The sequence below is a fragment of the Ovis aries genome, chromosome 10, assembly GCF_016772045.2.
Source record: "Ovis aries strain OAR_USU_Benz2616 breed Rambouillet chromosome 10, ARS-UI_Ramb_v3.0, whole genome shotgun sequence".
Lineage (NCBI taxonomy): Eukaryota > Metazoa > Chordata > Mammalia > Artiodactyla > Bovidae > Ovis > Ovis aries.
In genome coordinates, this window is record NC_056063.1 from 19,308,533 (window position 1) to 19,330,856 (window position 22,324).

Consider the following 22,324-nt stretch of genomic DNA (forward strand, 5'->3'; position numbering starts at 1 on the left):
TCTGCCTCTGGCAACCACCAATCCATTCTGTGTATCTATAAGCTCGGCTTCTGTTTCCTAGTCTTTTAGATTCCACATATAAGTGAGAGCATATGGTATCTGTCTTTTTCTGATTTACTTCACTTAGCATAATACCCTCAAAGTTCCATCCTTCTTGTCACAAATGGCAAGATTTCATTCCTTTATGGCTGAATAATACTGTTCTATACACACACACACCTCACACACACAGAGCACTTCTTTATCCATTCATCCATAGGTGGGCACTGAGCTTGTCTCCATTATCTTGGCTATTGTAAATTACGTTGCAATAAAGATGGGGGTGCGTAGTTCTTTATGAATTGGTGTTTTCATTTTCTTCAGGTAAGTACTCATACCATATGGTCAGTCTATTTTTAATTTTTTGAGGAACCTTTATATTGTAAGGTTGATTCATAAAGAAAGATAGAGCATCATATTTTCAAATTAGATAGGCCAAATACGGTGAGCTCTCTCTTATTCATCACTGGCCCACACCCATTCTGAGTCTAATTCTTAGTATCTATCAAGGCCAAAGATAAAGGGTGTAAGGGGGAGTTCTGAAAATGATGCCTCCTTGGGATAATATGGTACCAGTAATTTTTCCATAAATTCTACCTCAGAGTTTCTAGAACATGCATTATATTTCAGCAACACAAGAAGCAGGAACAAGAGAAGATGCCATGTTAGGTCCAACAGACCCACACTGCCCAGACGAATGCCCCTGGGGCACTGAAAATCAACTTGCCCTCCAGGTTAGTGGTGACAGTGAGCCACGCAGCAACACAAATACCAGATGACCGACACGGGCCTTGTTGTACTTTTCCCATTTACAAAGTAATTAAACAGAATAAACAACAAATAACACAGGTGCTATTTTTTTTTTTTTTTACAACAGTACAAGAAAAGGGGATAAGTGTCCTGCGGACTTCAACAGGAAAGGTAACTTCCAGAATTAATTCTCTTTAGGAGACAGAACAGAGATAACTGAGGGTGGGGAGGTAGGAAAGGAAAGGACTTAAGACAGAGAGGAGAACTGGTCAAGATAAAAGATGAACACATAATATACACACACACATACAGAAACACCCCCAGACGGAGCATAGCAATCCAGATCTGCACAGGGCAGAAGTGACCCCATAGAGCACTGACTGAGGACAACTGAAAGGTACACAATTAGTCCATATTTATTCAGTCAAAAAATATTTACTGAGTTTCTATAAGGTTCGAGGCCTTGCACTACTAAATACAAACGTTAATAAGCCTCAGAGAGTGCTCGATATAGTGGGAGACACAGCCACACAGAAGGATTTTGCCAGAACACCAGAAAAGCTCAAACTAAAATGATGGAGATAAGATACTCGTGTGTGTGTGTGTGTGTGTGTGTGTGTGTGTGTGTGTGTGTGTGTAGTATATCCTGCATTGGAAAAACCTGAATGAACGTTTTGGTATTATAGAAATATGGAGAAGATACAGTGTTATATCCTATAAAAACACATATTATGACAATGAAAACAGGTGGAGGAAGCCAACAAGTGCAAAAGGAACTAAAACATGGAGTAGAAGCAACAAAGATAAAACAGCTTAAGTAGAAAAGAGATCTAAATGCGATCATTGAAAGGATTTTTCTCGCTGAGACTAATAATGAGGCCCCAAACTCACTGTGCTGTGGCGTGCTGCAGGCCATGGGGTCGCAAACAGTCGGACACGACTGAGCGACTGAACAACATCAACAAAACTCAGTGCGGTTCCAGAAGAAACCAACACTTTTCTCTGAAAGCTCATTCCTGCAAAATGACTGTAACAACAAAAAGGATCAAAATTAAGCTGTCTTTGGACTTTCATAAAACTACACGTCATGAAGCCATGGAGAAATCTAGAGTTCTGAAAGGAAAGTCTATAACCTCATAATTAAATCTCTGGCCAACATATTTATGTGCAGATAGACTGTGTACACTTCATAAAATTTTTACCAAAAGTTGAGATGGAGTCAAACCCACAAAAGCTCAAGAAAACCAGAAATAGTTCTTGAAAGGGAACCTTGAGGTGGGAGGGTGAGAACCTACAATTCATTCATGTCAAAAAGGAGATTGCCTCAAAAATCTCAAAGAAAAAGAAGAATGGAAATAACAATAAAATTAGAAATAACCGAATCAAAACAGGAAAAGAAAATCTCTGGTACTTTGGGTGCCTGGTTTTTTTTCTGGTGATAGACCTTTCTGTTCTCCTTCCCACCCCACCTCACACACACCACCCCACCTACTCTAGCAAGAGGGTGAGGACATGACCCAGGCAGGCCAAGTATCTCTTCCACCGCCCTGGCTCTAGCAATTGGCTCACAAACGGCTTGTGATACCACCAAGCTAATCAAAATACCCTTCAACTCGGTTTTTCCCCCTAGATGTATTAATTTAGTTTAAATAAAATATTTGGGGCATCTGGAAGAAGAAATAGAGAACAATGTAACAAGTTCCTGTGTATTTACCACCCAGGTCAAAAATCAAAACAACCCAAGCTACCACCTTGGCAGCTTCAGTTCTCTGATCGCATTCACCTCTGGCTCATACTGTATCTATTTATCATGTACCCTAGCTATGCATACTTTCACACTTTTACTAATATTACAGATAATATGTGATATTGTTGTGTGTGCTTTGAAGCATTACAGAAATGGTACTACAAGTCAGTTTCTTTCCCCCACCAACATTATGTTTATGAGATCTGTGTATTGATACAAATCTCACATTTATCTTACATGCTATAGAGCATCCCATTGGCTTCCCAGGTGGCGCTAGTGGTAAAAAAAAAAAACAACAAAAAAAAAACAAAACCTGTCTCCCAATGTAGGAGATGCAAGAGATGCAGGTTTGATCCCTGGGTCAGGAAGATCCCCTTGAGAAGGGCATGGCAACCCACTCTAGTATTCTTGCCTGGAGAATCCCATGGACAGAGGAGCCTGGCAGTTCATAGGGTCACCAACAGCTGGACACAACTGAAGCGACTTAGCATGCACTTATACCACAATGTGGGCTTCCCTGGTGGCTCAGTTGGTAAAGAACCTGTCTGCAATGTGGGAGATCTGGGTTCCGTCCCTTGGTTGGGAAGATTCCCCGGAGAAGGGAACAGCTACCCACTCCAGTATTCTGGCCTAGAGAATTCCCTGGACTATGGGGTTGCAAAGAGTCGGACACAACTGAGTAAATTTCACTCACTCTCTGACTTCTAATTGTTTTCAATTTTTTTTAAATTTTTATTTATTTACTTGGCTGCTCCATGTCTTAGATGTGGCCTGGGGGATGTTTAGTTGCGGCATGTGAGATCTAGTTGACCGACCAGGGATCGAACCCAGGCCCCTGTCTTGGGAGCAAGGAATTTTGGCCACTGGACCACCAGGAAACTCCTTCACCTTTTAAAATAGTGACATATAGTAAAAAATGCACTTTATATTGTGACCCAGAGCAAAGGAGTGTATAAATGGTCGTATAATTGTCTCATGAAACAATACCTGAACTCTGGATAGATTCCATTCTATCTGTTCTATCCTACATCATTAAAAAAAAAAGAGTCCTGATCATTATCCATTAAATTAATTCACTACCTGCTAGTTGGGCTTCCCTGGTGGCTCAGATGGTAAAGGATCTGCCTGCAGTGTGGGAGACCTGGGTTCGACCCCTGGGTGGGGAAGATACCCTGGAGAAGGGAATGGCAACCTACTCCAGTATTCTGGCCTGGAGAATTCCATGAATAGAGGAGCCTGACGGACTACAGTCCACGAAGTGGCAGAGTCGGACACGACTGAGCGACTTTTACTTCACTTTCACTAACTGCTAATTAGCATGCAAGATGTCATTATGGGTGAAACTAGATGAAAGGTACACAGGATCTCTTGGTATTGTTTCTTATCTATAGCTATCTCAAAATAAAAAGTTAAAAGTAAAGAATCTATCACTATGGAAAATTGACAGCAATAATCCAACATAAGGATAGTTACTATTCCTGAGGCAGAAAACTAACAAATGAAAGATGTACTTAAACATGTACAAAGTATGTCTATTTATCTATTCAATGCTTCAGCAAGCCACCTTTTTAACTGTATACAACCACAGAATCATTCCCGGAATGTGGCTCAATTAATGTTAATTCATATTATCCGAATGAGATTTGTTATCTTGATGTTTTTCTGTATTACCTATAATGAGCATATTTCTTCTTTCCTGAAATAATAAACAGATTTTTCAGGGAAAAAAATCCATATAACTAAGCAAGGAACTGAACAGAAAAACCCATTTTGTTTTTGAACAGAAAAATCAAATATTAAATATTTAAATATCATTAAAATGTCAATTACTCCTAAAGTCCATAATTTGATACAATTCCAGTCACAAATCCAAGAAAGTTTTTAGTAAATGAATTCAGTCAGGAATATAAAAGAACAGGATAACAAATTTTAAAATGGAAGATTTCTTACGGGGGAATGAAATTAAAAGTGTTATAAAGTGCTATAAGTAAAACAGTAAGACAAGGAAAACAGACCAATGGAACAAAACAGGCCAGATACAGAACTGACTGTAAGTGACTTTTAAACTTCTGGATATAAAATAATTTCTCTAATTTTACAAGTGATAAAGTAAATCTCAAAAAAAAAAAAAAAGACTGACAAATCAGTTAATATAAATATGCTACAAATTTAATTAAAACTTTTTTAATTTTTATGGATATAATAATAACATTACAGGCAAACAACAAATAACAGAATCCTGTGACATGAATACGAAAGACAGAGGGCTAAAATCATTATAAAAGGAGATCTAAAACAAATAAGAAAATCATGAAAAAATAATGTATACATATTAGAAAGCCACAAAGGAGGAAATATAGTTAAACACATAGTAAATGTTTATTTTCTATCATGGGAACACGCAAAGTTAAAAATGAAGGACTATTTTGCTCATGATGTAACACAGTGTCTTTGTTGGTTCGAGAAAAGTCTAGCTATTGATGGTGAAATGCAACAGGCTCTCTCTTTTCTTATTGGTGGGATTGGGCAACATGGGTCTAGAGCCTTTAAATATCAAAACCTCTGATGCAGTAATTCTATCAGTTTGTCCTAAGAAAATAAACTAATAATGGTTATCTTTACAACTCTTTTTTTTTTTTTCCACATTTCAACATCTCTAAAATGTGCATGTGTCTTAATAATTTATGGAACCTTATACTAACTGGCAGGGTATTTTTGTTCATTTGTTTGTTTTCTTTCTTAGTGATACATAAAGTGTATGCCTTAAAACCAATGACTTCTTAGATTTGATGGAATACAGTATATGGCTATGAAAATGTTTACAAAGAATGTGAAATAAAATGTACAGGCTGCTAAAAGAACCATCCCATAATACAGAGTATAACGACAACTACATAAAAGCAAGCAAACCCACAAATACGCAAAACTTATGCAGAAAGAAATAATTTTAAAAATTTAACAATGATAGCCTCTGGGTAGCTGGATTATGAATATTTAATTTTCTTCCTTAACATTTTCTCTTCTTTTCTTCAAACTTTAATAGATCATGTAAATGCATTTACAATGGAAACACCTTCTCATAAATGAAAATTTTAATGCCTAAATAACCGTGTTTTTAAAGTTCAAACTGTGGAATATTTGATCATCATGTCTTTTCAAAGCATTAGTCAAACAAATGATTTCTGTTACTCTGGCTATGAAATTTCATTAAAGAGTTGTACTTGGCTTAGATCCTGGAGAGAAAGCCAAAAAAAATTATTCAGCTCTGCTCCCAGGCAACTCAGGCCCTGTAGACTTTTAGTAGATTTTGGCAGCATTCCTTTTCCTAAGACACAGTGAAATATTTCATATTCCTAATTTCCGTGTGTGCGCCTCTACAGATGACCCAATGTCAGTCACTCCAATGACTCATCTAAACATGTTTATGATGTAAGTGGAGAGGAGTGCATTTGAAGGGGGAAGGAGAAGCTAGGAGAAGAGGTCATTTGGGGCCTTAAATGCCCTCATGGTATCCTTTAAAGTATTTTAAAGGGGAATAAATGGCTAATGCCTGTCTAGTCAAAGCTATAGTTTTTCCAGTAATCATGTATGGATGTGACAGTTGGACCATTAAAGAAAGTTGAGCGCCGAACAATTAATGCTTTTGAACTGTGGTGTTGGAGAAGACTCTTGAGAGTCCCTTGGACTGCAAGGAGATCAAACCAGTCAATCCTAAAGGAAATCAGTTCTGAATATTCATTGGAAGGACTGATGATGAAACTGAAGCTCCAATACTTTGGCCACCTGATGTGAGGAACTGACTCATTAGAAAAGACCCTGATGCTGGGAAGGATTGAAGGCAGGAAGAGAAGGGGCCAGCAGAGGATGAGATGGTTGGATGGCATCACAGACTCAATGGACATGAGTTTGAGCAAGCTTTGGGAGTTGGTGATGGACAGGGAAGCCTGGTGTGCCACAGTCCATGGGGTCACAAAGAGTCGGAGACGACTGAACTGAACTGAACTGAAATAGATAATGAGAATTTCTAGGCCTTTATGTCTAATCTCCAACTGTACTGTTCAATAACAGTTCTAACTTCAAAGGTTTTCCACGAAATCTTAAGGGAGTGGGAAATTTCTCTCTGAAGACAAGAAAAGTCTCAGGATTTCCATGGGTAAACTGTATCTTCTGTCCATCAACTGATGAATGAAAAAAGAAGCTGTGGTACCTATATAGGATGGAATACTACTCAGACGTAAAAAGGAACGAAATTGATTCAGTTGTAGTGAGGTGGATGAACCCAGAGTCTGTTATACAGGGTGAAATAAGCCAGAAAAATGAAGATCACATATCAATGCATATACATGGAATCAAGAAAAACGGTACTGATGAACCTATTTGCAGGGCAGGAATAGAGACACAGACGTAGAGAATGGGCTTGTAGACATGGCGGGGAAGGAGAGGGTGGGGCGAACTGAGAGAGCAGCACTGACGTATACACACCACCTTGTGTAAACTAGACAGCTAGCGGGAGGCTGCTGCACAGCGCAGGCGTTCAGCCTGGCGCTCTGTGAGGACCCGCGGGGTGGGGGGCTGTGTGGGAGGGACGCGCAAGAGGGAGGGGGTAGATAGATAAAAGTATACAGCTGATTCAATTTGTTGTGCAGCAGAACCCAACATAACACTGTAAAGCGATTATCCTCCATTAAAAAAATTTTTTTTTTAATGAGCCTTTTTTTCCCCTTCATATAGGTTTCTTTTATAATCAGTGATAAGAGGGGAACATTTCCAAAAGTCTTCCATAGAGCTTGCTAATTTAAACTTAAGTCACAGTTACCTTCTCTCAACTAAAAAAAAAAAGTAAACAACCACATTAAAGAAAATTTCAGGAAAGTTCAGAAATTCCCATTCTTTTATCTTTTATTCCATACACGACTAACAGATAGAAATAACGCAGTGAAAAAGTACATCTATGGGGGAAACTAATTGGGCCAATAAGTTTCATTTTTAAAAATCAATGGGATGGGGACTTTCCTGGCAGTCCAGTGGTTTAGAACATGCCTTCAAAGGCAGGGGACATGGGTTTGATCCTTGGTCAGGAAACTAAGATGTCACATGTCTCAGGGCAACCAAACCTGAGCAAACGGAAAGATCCCGCTTGCCATAGAGAAGATCCCATGCATAGCAAGTAAGACCCGGATGCAGCCAAAAATAGGTACATAAATTTTTTTTTTTAATCAGTGGGACGGAGATTACAGGAGTATATATATTTCTCAACATTCAGTGAAACATTCTCTTAAAATGGGTACATTTGAATAAATGTAAATTTTAAAATAAAAAGGTACACATAAAAGTTCTCCTGTATTTGTTATATCCCAAATAGGCCTCTCCCTACTGCAAAATCATAACTTAGAATTGCCTTCCCAGATATAATAAATTACAAAGCACATCATTATTGTTATTATGCCATTATTTGTTGAGTTGAAGTAAGAGTGATCTGTAATATATATGCAATAAGTAATAAGTCTGAAGTTGACGCCTTACTTCAGAATGTCCCATATATTCAAGATACCAAGCTTGTAAATTGCCCCCCTCATCACCATCCCTACTCATTCAGGGTTGTCACTAAGTTACACCCTGGTCTTTTCTTCTTCTTTTAACAGTTAGGCCTATTCTGTACTACTATTGCTTTGCTTGCTTCTTAAAATTCAATTCTTGACAGGCCATCTCTTTCTCATAATAAAAACTGTGTGCCCCTAAACCCGTTTCCTTTTTGGGGTACATTGGAAAAACTACTCAGTTCCATTTTTGTAAACCAAAGAAAGAGTTCAGTCTCCATGTGGTAAATATTTATTAGCTACCTACTTACGTGCCAGATACTGGGCTAGATCTTAGAAATGGCTGATAAGTATAAAAGAATCAGCTAGAAATATTTCTGTAACAAGGAAAAGAAAAATCACTGATATTAATGTAAGATTAGGGCTCATAAACAGTGCAGTTAATCTTAGAAGCTCTGAAAAGTACATAGAAATGCTATTTATAAACATATTGCTTTCCTTCATGTATTAACATTTAGGAAAAATAAAAATGCCTTATTCAACCCTGAATTGTTTCTAGATTTAGTTTCATCACTTTTTGTTGTTGTTTTCAGTTGCTAAGTCATGTCCGAATCTTTGCAATAACTGATTTTCTGATATTTTTCAGGGTGGCAATGGTTTTTCTATAGTGTGAATAAAATATAATCTTAGACTATAATAAAATCAAGCAATCATTTGTTAAATTGTTTCCCAGGGAAGATGGTTCCTAAATTCCCAACAACCCACTCACAAATAAACTTCTAAGGTACAAAACACTTGGAATCTGAGGATGAGTTATTCCCTATTTCTATATATTTACATTCCTATAGGCTTAAGAAATGGTACCCCTACTAAGATAATATCAATGAAATACTAGTTCAAAATAAAAGCTTATTCTGAAGATTGTGACGCTATATGCAATTCTTCCATCAGTCTAAGCACTGAGTGTGGGGAATTCTGTAAAGAAGTAAAACTTGGTTTGTGATATAAATATAATTGCTTTGGATTTACTTTTGACTTCAAGAACAAGATACTAGTTTGGAAAAGGTTTCCACAGACCAGCTAAGTTTCTTCTTATACACAGGTCAACAGGTTTAAAAAAAAAACAAAAACACACAGACACACACACACACCCATGAAACAAAACCTGTTCTATACGCTTCTGAACACATACAGGAACTATTAGAGAAAGTACAGCCAGTTTATATTATACCTTGAGTACAAACCCTTTTCATTGTTCACTGACACTCTGCTTAAGTTTTCACTTCTGCTAAGTTGTTCTGCCTTAAAGGACTCACTTGAATTAGTAACTAAGGACATCTTTTTTGAGGCTGGCAGAGTAGATTAGAAACTTTGCTTAGAAAGATGCATCTTTAAGCAATGACTCACTTTAGCAGTTAACAATATATACTTCCTTCTTCCCACAGAAGAATGATTACATGCCTTCCATGGGTGCCTTTAAAAAGACGTGTAAAATTAGTATACAATCTCCTCTGTTAAGACTGTAAAATAAAGTTTATTGGAATATGAATACATATTTCAAGAGTTTACTCTTTTTTTCTCTGCTCTGCTGTTTACATACATAAATGCAACTCGTTAAAATAGTTCTTCACCAGAACAATATTATATTATATTATGTACCACCTATGAGAAAAAAATAATTGTTCTTATTCCTTATTCCTTAATTTGAAAGTTGCATTCATTTTGTATCAAATGGTAAGTCTGAGATGTAAATTATCTAATTTTTGTTTTCACTACAGAACTTTGAGTCTAACTGAAGCATTCAACATTCAAATTTCATATCCCTTTAATTAATGGCCTCATTAACATTCCTAATTGAATTATGAGAGAATGCTTCAATTTATAATAACTGATACTATCAAACATCACAATGATCATATTAAATTTACTGACAATAAACAGATAGAGGTAACTTTGGAATTTTCATTCAGTTGAAAGAGAAACATGAAAAATGGTATCCTGCCACTGTTTTATTTTTGGAAACACGCTGTAAATAAAAACCCATTTCCAAAATAAGATATTCCATGGACACAGAATAGTTGGTAATGATTCAAGTGCCTCAGGCAACAGAGAAGTATTGTTTTGTAGTTGTTGTGTTTTTAAACCTCTCCTAGTAACAGCAGTTCATCATGCACAAAGAAACGAGGTAACAGCTTGGTTTATAAAACAAATTTATAAGCAGTAATTGTAAAACCTCAACTAAATGAAAAGTTTATCATATTAATTCCATTTCTGTGAACCAGGATAGGTAACCTGGTTGATTACTCACCCAATGTTATAGAAAAGTCCAGGCTTGTCTAAGCAGCGAAAAGTAGACCCATGGTGAGGTGCTGAAGACAGCTCTCTCCGGGGCTCAAAGCACTTTAGATGAAGTAGCCTTTATCTTCCATTTAACAGAGGGTGCCTCCTTTTACCAAAGCATGGCAGAGAAAAGACTTTCCACGATCTGTCTTGACTTTCTGTCTCTCTCTTTGAAGAGTAACAGTTACCACCGGAAAACGTTAGCAGAAAATGCTCACTGAACACTCACACCGGGCAGCTGTAAATTTCCACTCTCTTTACTTGCTCTCAGATTCCCAGCCTTGCTTGTCTCTTAATCTGTCACAGGCAGTTCTGTTTCTGGTCAAACCAGCTTGCTTGTGCTTTCTCCTCTCCTCTAATGCACGCTTTTAGACACATTCCACACAGTCACAGCTCCATCTCTCTCTCCCTCCCTCCCAATCATGCAATGTCACAAGAATGTGCGTAAAGCAATTAAGTTGAGGCAAATTTAATTCTTGGCCAAAAAAAAAAAAAAAAAAAAAAGTCTAGGGATAAACAAAATCTTTTTCTCATTACATCTTTCCCCCTCTAAGTCCTATACTTGCATGGGGTTTTGTCAACAGATTAAATTGCCCTGACCATCTTGTTTCAAAATGTGAATAACAAAGGCATGTTGATAGTGATAACAGATTTATCTGCCAATATGCTAGTTCCTCTGGGCAGATGCTATTTTCAGTCATAATAAGAAAGTGTAGGAAGTAAACACACCAATATTAGTAATTTAATCTTGAGATTTAAAAAGCAAGGGAGATGGGGGGTCGGTGAGGCAATGGATAATGCATCTGACTATAGGTCAGAAGATTCTTAAAAAAGCAAGGGAGGTGTTAGAATGAGTATTCATAATTTCAATGTAATTTTGTGAAAAAAATTTTTTAAATATGGCATATTTTGAAATTTAGCATCAATATTAGTTATACAAAGGAAATTACATAGAACAGAGAAACAACAAACACAAAATGGTTTATACCATTCATGTGCAAACCAAATGCTCCCCATCCCTCCCCACTTCATCACATACAAGCACTATCGGTCAGGATATGTAACACCCCTTCAGTGAGAATTTTAAAAGCTAAAGCTTATAAAAAACATTTTTTCATTATTATACATGTATAATTATAGAGCAAAATATCTTTTTTTTTTTGGCTATGCTGTGTGTCATGTGGGATCCATGGATCAAACCCACGCTCCCTGGAGCGGAAGCATGGAGTCTTAAACACTGGACCACCAGGAAAGTCCTGATTATCAATTCTGAGAGAAGGAGGCTCATAATATTCACTTTCAATGGCGGCAAATGAGAGACTGGGTTTTTTTGGTAGGGGAATTCTTTCTCTTCTTTTCACTATCGTATTAGGTTCACAAATTTTCATATATTCAATATGCTTCAGTCAGTTACAGGCACTATTCTTTTTGCTGCTGTCCTTGTAGCCTGTGTTTTTGCCCCCATCAAAAGCAGAGTCTGAAGCAAAAAGCTCGTGTAATGTTATTTTAATAAGAAATCCAATCACAGTGAGCAGGAATGAGGGAATAGGGAAATAAAGCAAAGGAGGACAGCCAATATGACAATGCCTCATCAAGCTGGCCACCTGTTAAATCTATCAGACTGAGCCTCTTAGAAGCCATATAAAGTGCATTTCAGGATCACCCCTAGGGCTTGGGGGTGGGAGGGTGGAAAAGGAAGGGGAAGAATTTACCTATGGCTCTCATCTTTTCTTGATCAAAGGCTTTCCCCAAAGGGCATTAAATCCCCTACCCTTGAGTTTAACTCCTCTGTGCTTCTGGGTTGCACAAGTGTGGTCTGGACCTTGAGGAGACCTCATAGCAGTGGCCACAGGGAAGCCTTGGGGCAGGTAGCAAAGGGCTTGCAGAATGACAAGAGATGAAGCTATGAGATTGTACCTGCATGAGGGTTTGCACAGAGCTGAAATGAGACAAGCAAGTGCCAGAGGATCTGCAATGGTATACGTTGTTGTTGTTTAGTTGCTCAGTTGTGTCAGACTCTTTTGTGACCCCATGGACTGTAGCCTGGCAGGCTTTTCTGTCTGGGGGATTTCCCAGGCAAGAATACTGGAGTGGGTTGACATTTCCTTCTCCTGGGGATCTTCTCAATCCAGGGACCATGTTTCCTACCTTGGTAGGCAGATTTTTTTTTTTTTTTACCACTGAGCCACCTGGGAAGCCCTATAACAATGTATAACATAAATCTAAAACAATTGTTCAGGGACTTCTGTAGAAGTCCAGTGATTAAGATTCCTCACTTCCACTGCAGGGGGCACAGTTTCAATCCCTGGTCAGGGAGCTAAAAAACCGTATGTCACTCTGTGTGGCCAAAAATTTAAACACACACACACACACACACACACAAAACAATTGCTCAGATTTCTCATATGAGTTCATTATCTTTTACTCAAAATCCTGTGACTCAAATTCTACCCAGGTAGAATGCTGTGAAATCACATATTACTTCACTTCAGTGATTATGATCATTTCATTTACCTGCAACTTTGCTTATTTACAATATTATGAGGAGGGTGGCTTAAAATCTGGCAATTGGAAGTGATATCTGGAAGGTCTTAAATAAGACTTTCTCTCTTTTTCTACTTTATTTATATCATTGGGTCAGCCAACAAGTTTTACTGCAAGAAGGCAGAAATTTTACAGCCTCCTTTCACCTTATCTTGCACGCATTTTTCTAAAAGACCTCTTATTACTTAACTAAATTCCTATTTATTAGTTCTGTATATCACTCCACTTCCCATGGTCTACATCTTTCTGTATTTAACTCTCTACAGAAAGGGGTCAGCCTCTATTTTCCTCACAGTCTTCCCTCCTGATCAGTAACACTCTAGTTACCTAAACAGATAAGAAAGTTTATTTTGTGTTTGCTTTAATTATACTTCTTAGGTTGGTTATGGTAAAATAAAACAAGAACTCTAGTACTTTGACACAGAGTGTAAATTAACATAACTTTTCCCTCTAGGGATATTAACAATAAGTTGCAAAATATTAATATTAATATTAAAATATTCATATTCCTTTTCATTTAGTAATTCAATGTCTACAAATTCATTCTAAGAATAACAAATATGCAAGGAAGCAGATACAGAGATATTTATTACACTGCGGGTGCTCAGTTGCTTCAGTTGTGTCCAACTTTTTGTGACCCCATGAACACACAGCCCACCAGACTCCTCTGTAAACTGGATTTCTCAGACAAGAATACTGGCCTGGGGTGCCACGCCCTCCTCCAGGGGATTTTCCCGACCCAGGGCTCAAACCCACACCTCTTGCATTGCAGGTGGATTCTTTACCACTGAGCCATTACTACTACGTATAGCAAACACCCCTCCCCAGAAAGTCCAAAACTACGTGATTGACTATATTTAATCATTGGATTCCATGTAGCATGGGGATTGACCGACCGAAGCAAGTGTACGAACAACTAGCATAGTCCCAGGCCATTCAGCATGTCTGCTGCATACTGAGTGGAGTTCATTCATCCATACAGATTATCAGAGTCAAACTGCTTAAGAATATTTAAAGAAATGGGGATATATTTATTGCATACTATCAAGTTAAAAAATCCAAGATCTTAAGCTTAAAAAAGAATATGAGCTCACAATTTTTGTCCTAATTTTTCCACAAACATTTCTTTTTATATGGATATGGAAATAATACCAAGTATTAACATTAGTTGGAACCCTGGTAATTTTTTAAAAATATATTTTAAAGTTTCTTCAAACATCTCTTTCATTTACTTGTTTATTAACTTGGCTGTGCCAGGTCTTGGTTGCCGCATGTGTGACCTTTGGTTGCAGCGTGTGTGAATTTGTTTTTTCAGCTGCAGCAAGTGGAATCTAGTTCCCTGACCAGGGATGCAACTTGGGCCCCCTGCGTTTGGAGTGAGGAATCTTAAGCACTGGACCACCAGGGAAGTCCCGGAACACTGGTGATTACATTCATATATTCTAGTGTTTTCCAAATATGCTATAATTAACATGTACAATCAGTTTCACTACAAAACAAGATAAGTGTTCCTAAAAAATCACCCCGTTACACAGCTCTGTATCATGTAGTAAGAACCAAAGAAATTGTGGGGGAAATTGGGTTGGAGCCCAATACTCAATAATGTCATCAGAAACACACTTATTTCTCTTAAAGTAGGAACCTAATAAAAATAACACATTTTTTTTACAGCAAGCGGTTTAAGAAATACATAAAATAAATATGGCATAAACAAATACATAAAATAAATACCACAATAAATATGGCATTTTCCTTGAAAAAGACCTGATATTTGTTTGTGGAGGTAGATGTTAAAAGATTTATAGCTTGTGAATTATGTCAAAAGTAGAAATAGGGTTTGTCTTGTTGATAGCCATACCACCCTGAATGCACCTGATTTCATCTCATCTTGGAAGCTAAGCAGGGTTGGGCCTGGTTAGTACAGTTAGAACTGGACATGGAACAACAGACTGGTTCCAAATAGGAAAAGGAGTACGTCAAGGCTGTATATTGTCACCCTGCTTATTTAACTTCTATGCAGAGTACATCATGAGAAACGCTGGACTGGAAGAAACACAAGCTGGAATCAAGATTGCCGGGAGAAATATCAATAACCTCAGATATGCAGATGACACCACCCTTATGGCAGAAAGTGAAGAGGAACTAAAAAGCCTCTTGATGAAAGTAAAAGAGAGTGAAAAGTTTGACTTAAAGCTCAACATTCAGAAAACGAAGATCATGGCATCCGGTCCAATTACTTCATGGGAAATAGATGGGGAAACAGTGGAAACAGTGTCAGACTTTATTTTTTGGGGCTCCAAAATCACTGCAGATGGTGACTGCAGCCATGAAATTAAAAGATGCTTACTCCTTAGAAGGAAAGTTATGACCAACCTAGACAGCATATTCAAAAGCAGAGACATTACTTTGCCGACTAAGGTCCATCTAGTCAAGACTGGTTTTTTCAGTAGTCATGTATGGATGTGAGAGTTGGACTGTGAAGAAGGCTGAGCACCGAAGAATTGATGCTTTTGAACTGTGGTGTTGGAGAAGACTCTTGGGAGTCCCTTGGACTGCAAGGAGATCCAACCAGTCCATTCTGAAGGAGATCAACCCTGGGATTTCTTTGGAAGTAATGATGCTAAAGCTGAAACTCCAATACTTTGGCCACCTCATGCAAAGAGTTGACTCATTGGAAAAGACTCTGATGCTGGGAGGGACTGGGGGCAGGAGGAGAAGGGGACGACAGAGGATGAGATGGCTGGATGGCATCACTGACTTGATGGACGGGAGTCTGAGTGAACTCTGAGAGTTGGTGATGGACAGGGAGGCCTGGTGTGCTGCAATTCATGGGGTCGCAAACAGTCGGACACGACTGAGCAACTGAACTGAACTGAACTGAGTACTTGGATGGGAGGATTGTCTGTTATCAGCTGTAAAGTTGTAACACCAAAGGTGGATGAATATGACTCACATAACCTGAGGTATACAGAGATGGCTGGTATGTGTTTGAGATGTGTGCATGTCTATGTTTTGTGTATTTCTCCATGGCTTGGTTCAGCTGGGTGGCTTTCTGCATTCATGAGACTATACAAAAGCAAATGAGAAATCTGCATTATATTTAAATGTTTCCTAATACATCAATGATATTGGAACAAACCTGTGTTTTCAAAATGTGTTAAAGCAGAAATGACTGTTACTTTCACCACCATAAAATATATGTATATATATATATATATTTGAATAAGTGAAAGTGAAGGTACTTAGTCGTGTCCGACTCTTTGTGACCCCATGGACTGTAGCCTACCAGGCTCCTCCGTCCATGGGATTTTCCAGGCAAGAGTACTGGAGTGGGTTGCCATTTCCTTCTCCAGGGGATCTTTCCGACCCAGGGATCGAACCCGGGTATCCTGCATTGTAGGCAGCCGCTTTACCGTCTGATCTACCAGGAAGCCCTTATTTGAATATGCTAACAAGTATTGTGAATTTATTGCTATTATTTTGCTAATTTGGGCAACTAAAGATTTTTTTAAGTGGTATTTACCTGTCTCTTTGTTTCCCCCCCTTTCACTTCTCATTTATGCTTTTGTTTCTCTATTTTTCTCTCTTCTGAAAGACTACAGTATAAATACAAAATATTAATACCACAGCTACACATTCAGGTAGCCTAGGAATAACATTTGACTTATTCTTCAATGGTCTTAAGCCAAAAAGAAAGCCCCAAAGCAAAGAATCTATTTACTACCTTAGGAGTTTGCCATGCTATCCACGTACCACAGATACCTCAAGTTCTTTTCATAATTCCCATTTCAGGCAGAATTGTTACCCTGGAACTTGCTTAAAGATATTCAAATTGTTTTCATAAAAGCAGAATATAGACGAAATGCTAGATGAGAAATGCTTTAGAGGTGTCCAAGCTGCAGTGAAATGGGGGTTAATTGATAGAATGAAAACACATTTCCAATTATCCATTGATTGCTAATCCTTGGCTAAATTTGGAAAGCTTTAAAAGATCTTCAGCAAGATAACAAAACTTCATTAGTCTGTTTTTGTTCTCACGCTAACTCTGCTTCCATCTCTTCCTGCTTTTTTTAGGCAGGAGGAAGCTTGGATTACAGAATTTAGGTGACAATCCTGCCCACTGGCTGTATTTCCTAAACGCTGGAGCAATCTTTAAGTTGAGAACATCAGACCTTTTCTCAATTTGGAGCACTACTCTGGCCCCCTGCTGGTACAGCGCTGCAGTGGCAGCTGAAATACTTAGGTCTCAGCAGTGAGCTCTACCATGCCCGTCTAAGGAAGGGCCACCTTGTTTCCCTAATGCCAAGATATATCTCTACGTACATCTATTCACTAATAAATGAATATAGCTATATAGCCTCTGAAGGGGTTTATGTGATAAACTATTGTGAACATTCTTCTCATATCAAGTGGCTAGTTTCATAGGCCACAGAATCTTTGGAATTAGGTTGACCCAGACTTGAATGAAAACAAATTGTATATAAGCAATATTATCTTTAAGTTGGATACAACCATACACACTCCAGCACTAAAGAGGATCAAGTGAAATACACTATACATGCATGCCTGGGATCTAGTTAACTGTTAAATGTTAGACACTGATCCACTCATAAAATTAAAAAAAATACTCTTACATTCTAAAAGTACATCATCCAGCTTGAAGTTTCTCTGTGACTACTCTCAGATGAGGCAGATCCTTTGGAGGGGGTCACAGGTAGTTTGTAGTCAATCTCATTCATAAAACACTTAGTAGATACACACAGTAAGAGCCCCTGAGATATACATAACCCACACACCAAGTCATTAACTCTGTGTTTAAGGACTTTTAAATTTGTCTTGAGACTTCCCTGGTGGTCCAGTGGTTAAGACTCTGTGCTTCCACTGCAGGAAGGGTGGGTGACCCCGGGTTGAGGTTCTAAGATCCTGTATGACACTTTTGTTATTCATTCACTCAGGTGGGTCCAACTCTTTGCGACCTGATGAACCGCAGCACCCTAAGGCTTCCCTGTGTTTCACTATCTCCTGCAGTTTTCTCAAACTCATGTCCATTGAGTTTGCCATAGCACAGTCCAAAAAAGAAAAAGTGAAAGTGAAAGTGAAGTTGCTCAGTCGTGTCTGACTCTTTGCAACCCCATGGACTGTAGCCTACCATGTTCTTCTGTCCATGGGATTTTCCAGGCAAGAATACTGGAGTGGGCTGCTATTTCCTTCTCCAGAGGATCTTCCCGACCCAGGGACTGAACCTGGGTCTCCTACATTGTAGACAGACGCTTTACCATCTGAGCCACCAGGGAAGTCCAAAAAAGAAAAAGAAAAAAAAAAAGCCTTATACACCAACCAGGCCAAAATAATTCAATTGCAAGACAGGGAAAGAGACACAGATGTGTATAATGGACTTTTGGACTCAGAGGGAGAGGGAGAGGGTGGGATGATTTGGGAGAATGACATTCTAACATGTATACTATCATGTGAATTGAATCGCCAGTCTATGTCTGACGCAGGATGCAGCATGCTTGGGGCTGGTGCATGGGGATGACCCAGAAAGATGTTATGGGGAGGGAGGTGGGAGGGGGGTTCATGTTTGGGAATGCATGTAAGAATTAAAGATTTTAAAATTTAAAAAATAAAAAACTAAAAAAAAAAAAAAAAAAAGAATTCTGAAGTAGATTGCCAGTCCAGGTTCGATGCATGAGACAGGGTGCTCAGGGCTGGTGCATTGGGATGACCCTAAGGGATGGGATGGGGAGGGAGGTAAGAGGGGGGTTCCAGACGGGGAACACATGTACACCCGTGGCTGATTCATGTCAATGTATGGCAAAAACAACTACAATATTGTACAGTAATTAGCCTCCAATTAAAATTAAAAAAAAATTCTGGATGCAGTCTTTTGGGGTTTTTTTTTTTTGCCACACCACATGGCCTGTGGGATCTTAGTTCCCCCATCAGGAACTGAACCTGCCCTTGGCATTAAAAGCATGGATTACTAATCACTGGGCAGCCAAGAAATTCCCTGGATGCAGCATTTTAAAAAAGCACAGGACAGGAGCACAGAAACTCTGGAGTCTAGTCTAATTTACTCTAACCAAAAGATAAGAGTTGAGGTGGGGGAAAGGGAAATGGGATATTAGCCATTTGATCTAAGTAAAATCTTACAAGAAATCTCAAAGGTTCTAGAAATATCACAGGGGTTCCAGAATATTTATGAATTTGAGATTAATTGCAAATTATCAAGGAGACTGTCTATAACAATGCTTTTACACTTGATTAATCCACATCTTTCATTTCAACAAACAAATCTTGGGTACTTTCTATGTGATACAAAGTAGGGTTTTTTAATATTTATTTATTTATTTGGTTGCACCAGGTCTTAGTTGCCGCACGTGGGATCTTCATCTTTGTTTCCACGTGTGGGATCTAGTTCCTGAACCCGGGATTGAACCTGGGCCCCCAGCACTGGGAGCAGGGAGACTTAGCCACTGGCCCACCAGGGAAGTCCCCAAGGCAGTTTCCATAATGAACTTCAGTCAATACTGTCGGTACTTCAGGGTTGCTACTAGCTTACTTCGGTAAGAGTCAGGAAAAGGGACAGGTGCAGTCAAGCAGGTGCACAGATTAACCAGACTACAGCATCATCATGCAAAGAGCAAGCATTCTTTCCTTCAGGCAGATGCAACCCTGCACCACCCTGGCACGTAATTTGATTGGAGGGAAAGGGGAATGTGAGCTGGATTTCAGGCCCTACTCACTTTCCTAGCCAAGAGTTTTGATTAGTGGACAAACCATACAATTAACATGCAATGGCCCTGAACACAATGGCAAGGCCCTGTTACAACTTTCTTATCATGTCCATATATAGGATTCATTCATCCAACCATCTGAGGAAAATATGCTCTTTGGGGCTACAGAGTGAAAAGGAATTCACATTCTCTTAGGGGGTATAATACATGTACCAAAAATCACTACAGTGTAAGGCAAAAAGTTATGAATCACAAATGAAAAGACTAATGAAATGCCAAAAAACTCAGGAAAGCCAAACCGTACTTATATCTTGAGGAATCACAGAAGGTTTCAGAGAAAAGGTACATTGAACCCAGTTCTGAATGATGGGTAGCATTTGGTCACATGGAGATAGGAACAGAGGATTTAGGAAGTGCAAGATGTAAATAACAAACAAGAATTTAGTTTATCAGAAGCAAATGCTATGTGAACGACAGTAAAAAGAAAACCGGATTGGGACCAGATTATGAAGAGTTTGTAATACTAGCCTACTGAGTTTACCTGTTAATTTGTGGGCAAAGGAGAGCCATGAAGTAATCAAACTCTTTCATGAGTATGAATTTAGAAGAGTAAAAATGAATCAAAAAGGTAGAGAAATAGGAGGAGATGAAATGAAAGGCAGTTGTACTAGCCTAGGATGACACTGTGGAGAAGGCAATGGCACCCACTCCAGTACTCTTGCCTGCAAAATCCTGTGGGTGAAGGAGTCTGGTGGGCTGCAGCTCATGGGGTCACGAAGAGTTAGACACGACTGAGCGACTTCACTTTCACTTTTCACTTTCATGCACTGGAGAAGGAAATGGCAACCCACTCCAGTGTTCTTGCCTGGAGAATCCCATGGACGGAGGAGCCTGGTAGGCTGCAGCCCATGTGGTCATGAAGAGTCAGACATGACTGAGCGACTTCACTTTCACATTTTACTTTCATGCATTGGAGAAGGAAATGGCAATCCACTTCAGTGTTCTTGCCTGGGGAATCCCAGGGATGGGGGAGCCTGATGGGCTGCCATCTTTGGGGTCACAGAGTCGGACACGACTGAAGCGACTTAGCAGCAGCAGCAGCAGCAGGATGACAATGTGGAGAAGGCAATGGCACCCCACTCCAGTACTCTTGCCTGGAAAATCCCACAGGCGGAGGAGCCTGGTAGGCTGCAGTCCATTAGGTCGCACAGAATCGGACACGACTGAGCGACTTAGCAGCAGCAGCAGCAGCAGGATGACAATGAAACTAAGTACACAGTGGGAAGGAGAGGACTACCTGACTGTCAGAGACAATAGATTCGGCCACTGAATAAATGTGGGTGGTAATGGAGAGGACAAACAGGATGATGAGTTTCCATGCCTATGTGAGAGTAGATGGGTAATATCTTCAGAGTAAATAAGGGCCGAAGAAGAAAAAACAAATCTTTACACAATAACAACTTGCTTTTATGTAACAAGTTTGAGATGCCAGCAAGGCTTCTGGATATAGATGTTTACAGAGGCAGCTGAACACACAGAACTAGGAGAGAAAATAGAGCCAGAGACACACATCATGCTGCCTATGCAATGTATGCTCCTCAACTGCTCACGCTTTCCAGTTCTTTGCGACACCATGGACCGCTAGCAGCTAGGGTCCTCTGTCCATGGAATTTTCCAGCAAAGAATACTGGAATGGGTCGCCATTTCCTACTCCAAGGGATCTTTCTGACCCAGGGATCGAACCCTCATTTCCTATGTCTCCTTCACTGGCAGGCGGATTCTTTACCACTGTGCCGCCTGGGAAGTCAATGCAATATGAGAGACCAACAAGAAAGACAAGAACAAACCTTTAAAGGACACCTACAGGTGGTGGTAGAAAAAAACAGTGACTAACGAAATCATAGTCAGAGAAGGAAAGGAGAACCAGAAGAGTATACTGCCACTATGACCAAAAGTCAGAGCATCAAGAATATGAAGGGTGCAATAACAGTACCGAACGCTGTGCAGCAGGGATGAGCACCTGCGCACACCTGTAATTCAACTGCCAGGGGTCGCTTTCAATTCTTCCAAACCAAAAGTATTAGCGGAAACAGTGATATCCAAAGAAGTAGGACAAGGAAGGGGACCTTTACCTATTCATATTCCCCTAAAATCCTGAAATATAGGCTGATCAGTTCAGTTCAGCCGCTCAGTCATGTCCAACTCTTTGCAATCCTATGAACTGCAGCACACCAGGCCTCCCTGTCCATCACCAACTCCCAGAGCTTGCTCAAACTCATGTCCATTGAGTCAGTGATGCCATCCAACCATCTCATCCTCTGTCGTCCCCTTCTCCTCCTGCCTTCAATTTTTCCGAGCATCAGGGTCTTTTCAAATGAGTCAGTACTTCCTATCAGGTGGCCAAAGTATTGCAATTTCAGCTTTAGCATCAGTCCTTCCAATGAATATTCAGGACTGATTTCCTTTAGGATGGACTGGTTGGATCTCCTTGTAGTCCTAGGGGCTCTCAAGAGTCTTCTTCAACATCACAGTTCAAAAGCATCAATTCTTCGGCACTCAGCTTTCTTTATAGTCCAACTCTCACATCCATACATGACTACTGGAAAAACTACAGCTTTGACTAGACAGAC

General features: G+C 39.4%; 1 protein-coding gene across 12 annotated transcripts in view; it reads right to left on the minus strand.

Moving 5' to 3' along the window:
• The window catches only part of CAB39L (calcium binding protein 39 like), a 91,832-nt gene that overhangs the window by 52,894 nt on the left and 16,614 nt on the right, over window positions 1-22,324 (minus strand). For 6 of the 12 annotated variants that reach the window (XM_060394364.1, XM_042254740.2, XM_042254739.2 and 3 more), the window contains one exon: window positions 10,382-10,581. The exons of 5 other annotated variants lie outside the window; for them this stretch is intronic. The gene's annotated coding sequence lies outside the window, so the exon portion shown is untranslated. Of the gene's footprint in view, window positions 1-10,381; window positions 10,757-22,324 lie in introns of those variants that run through there. One more of the 12 variants, XM_060394363.1, reaches the window with a different exon arrangement.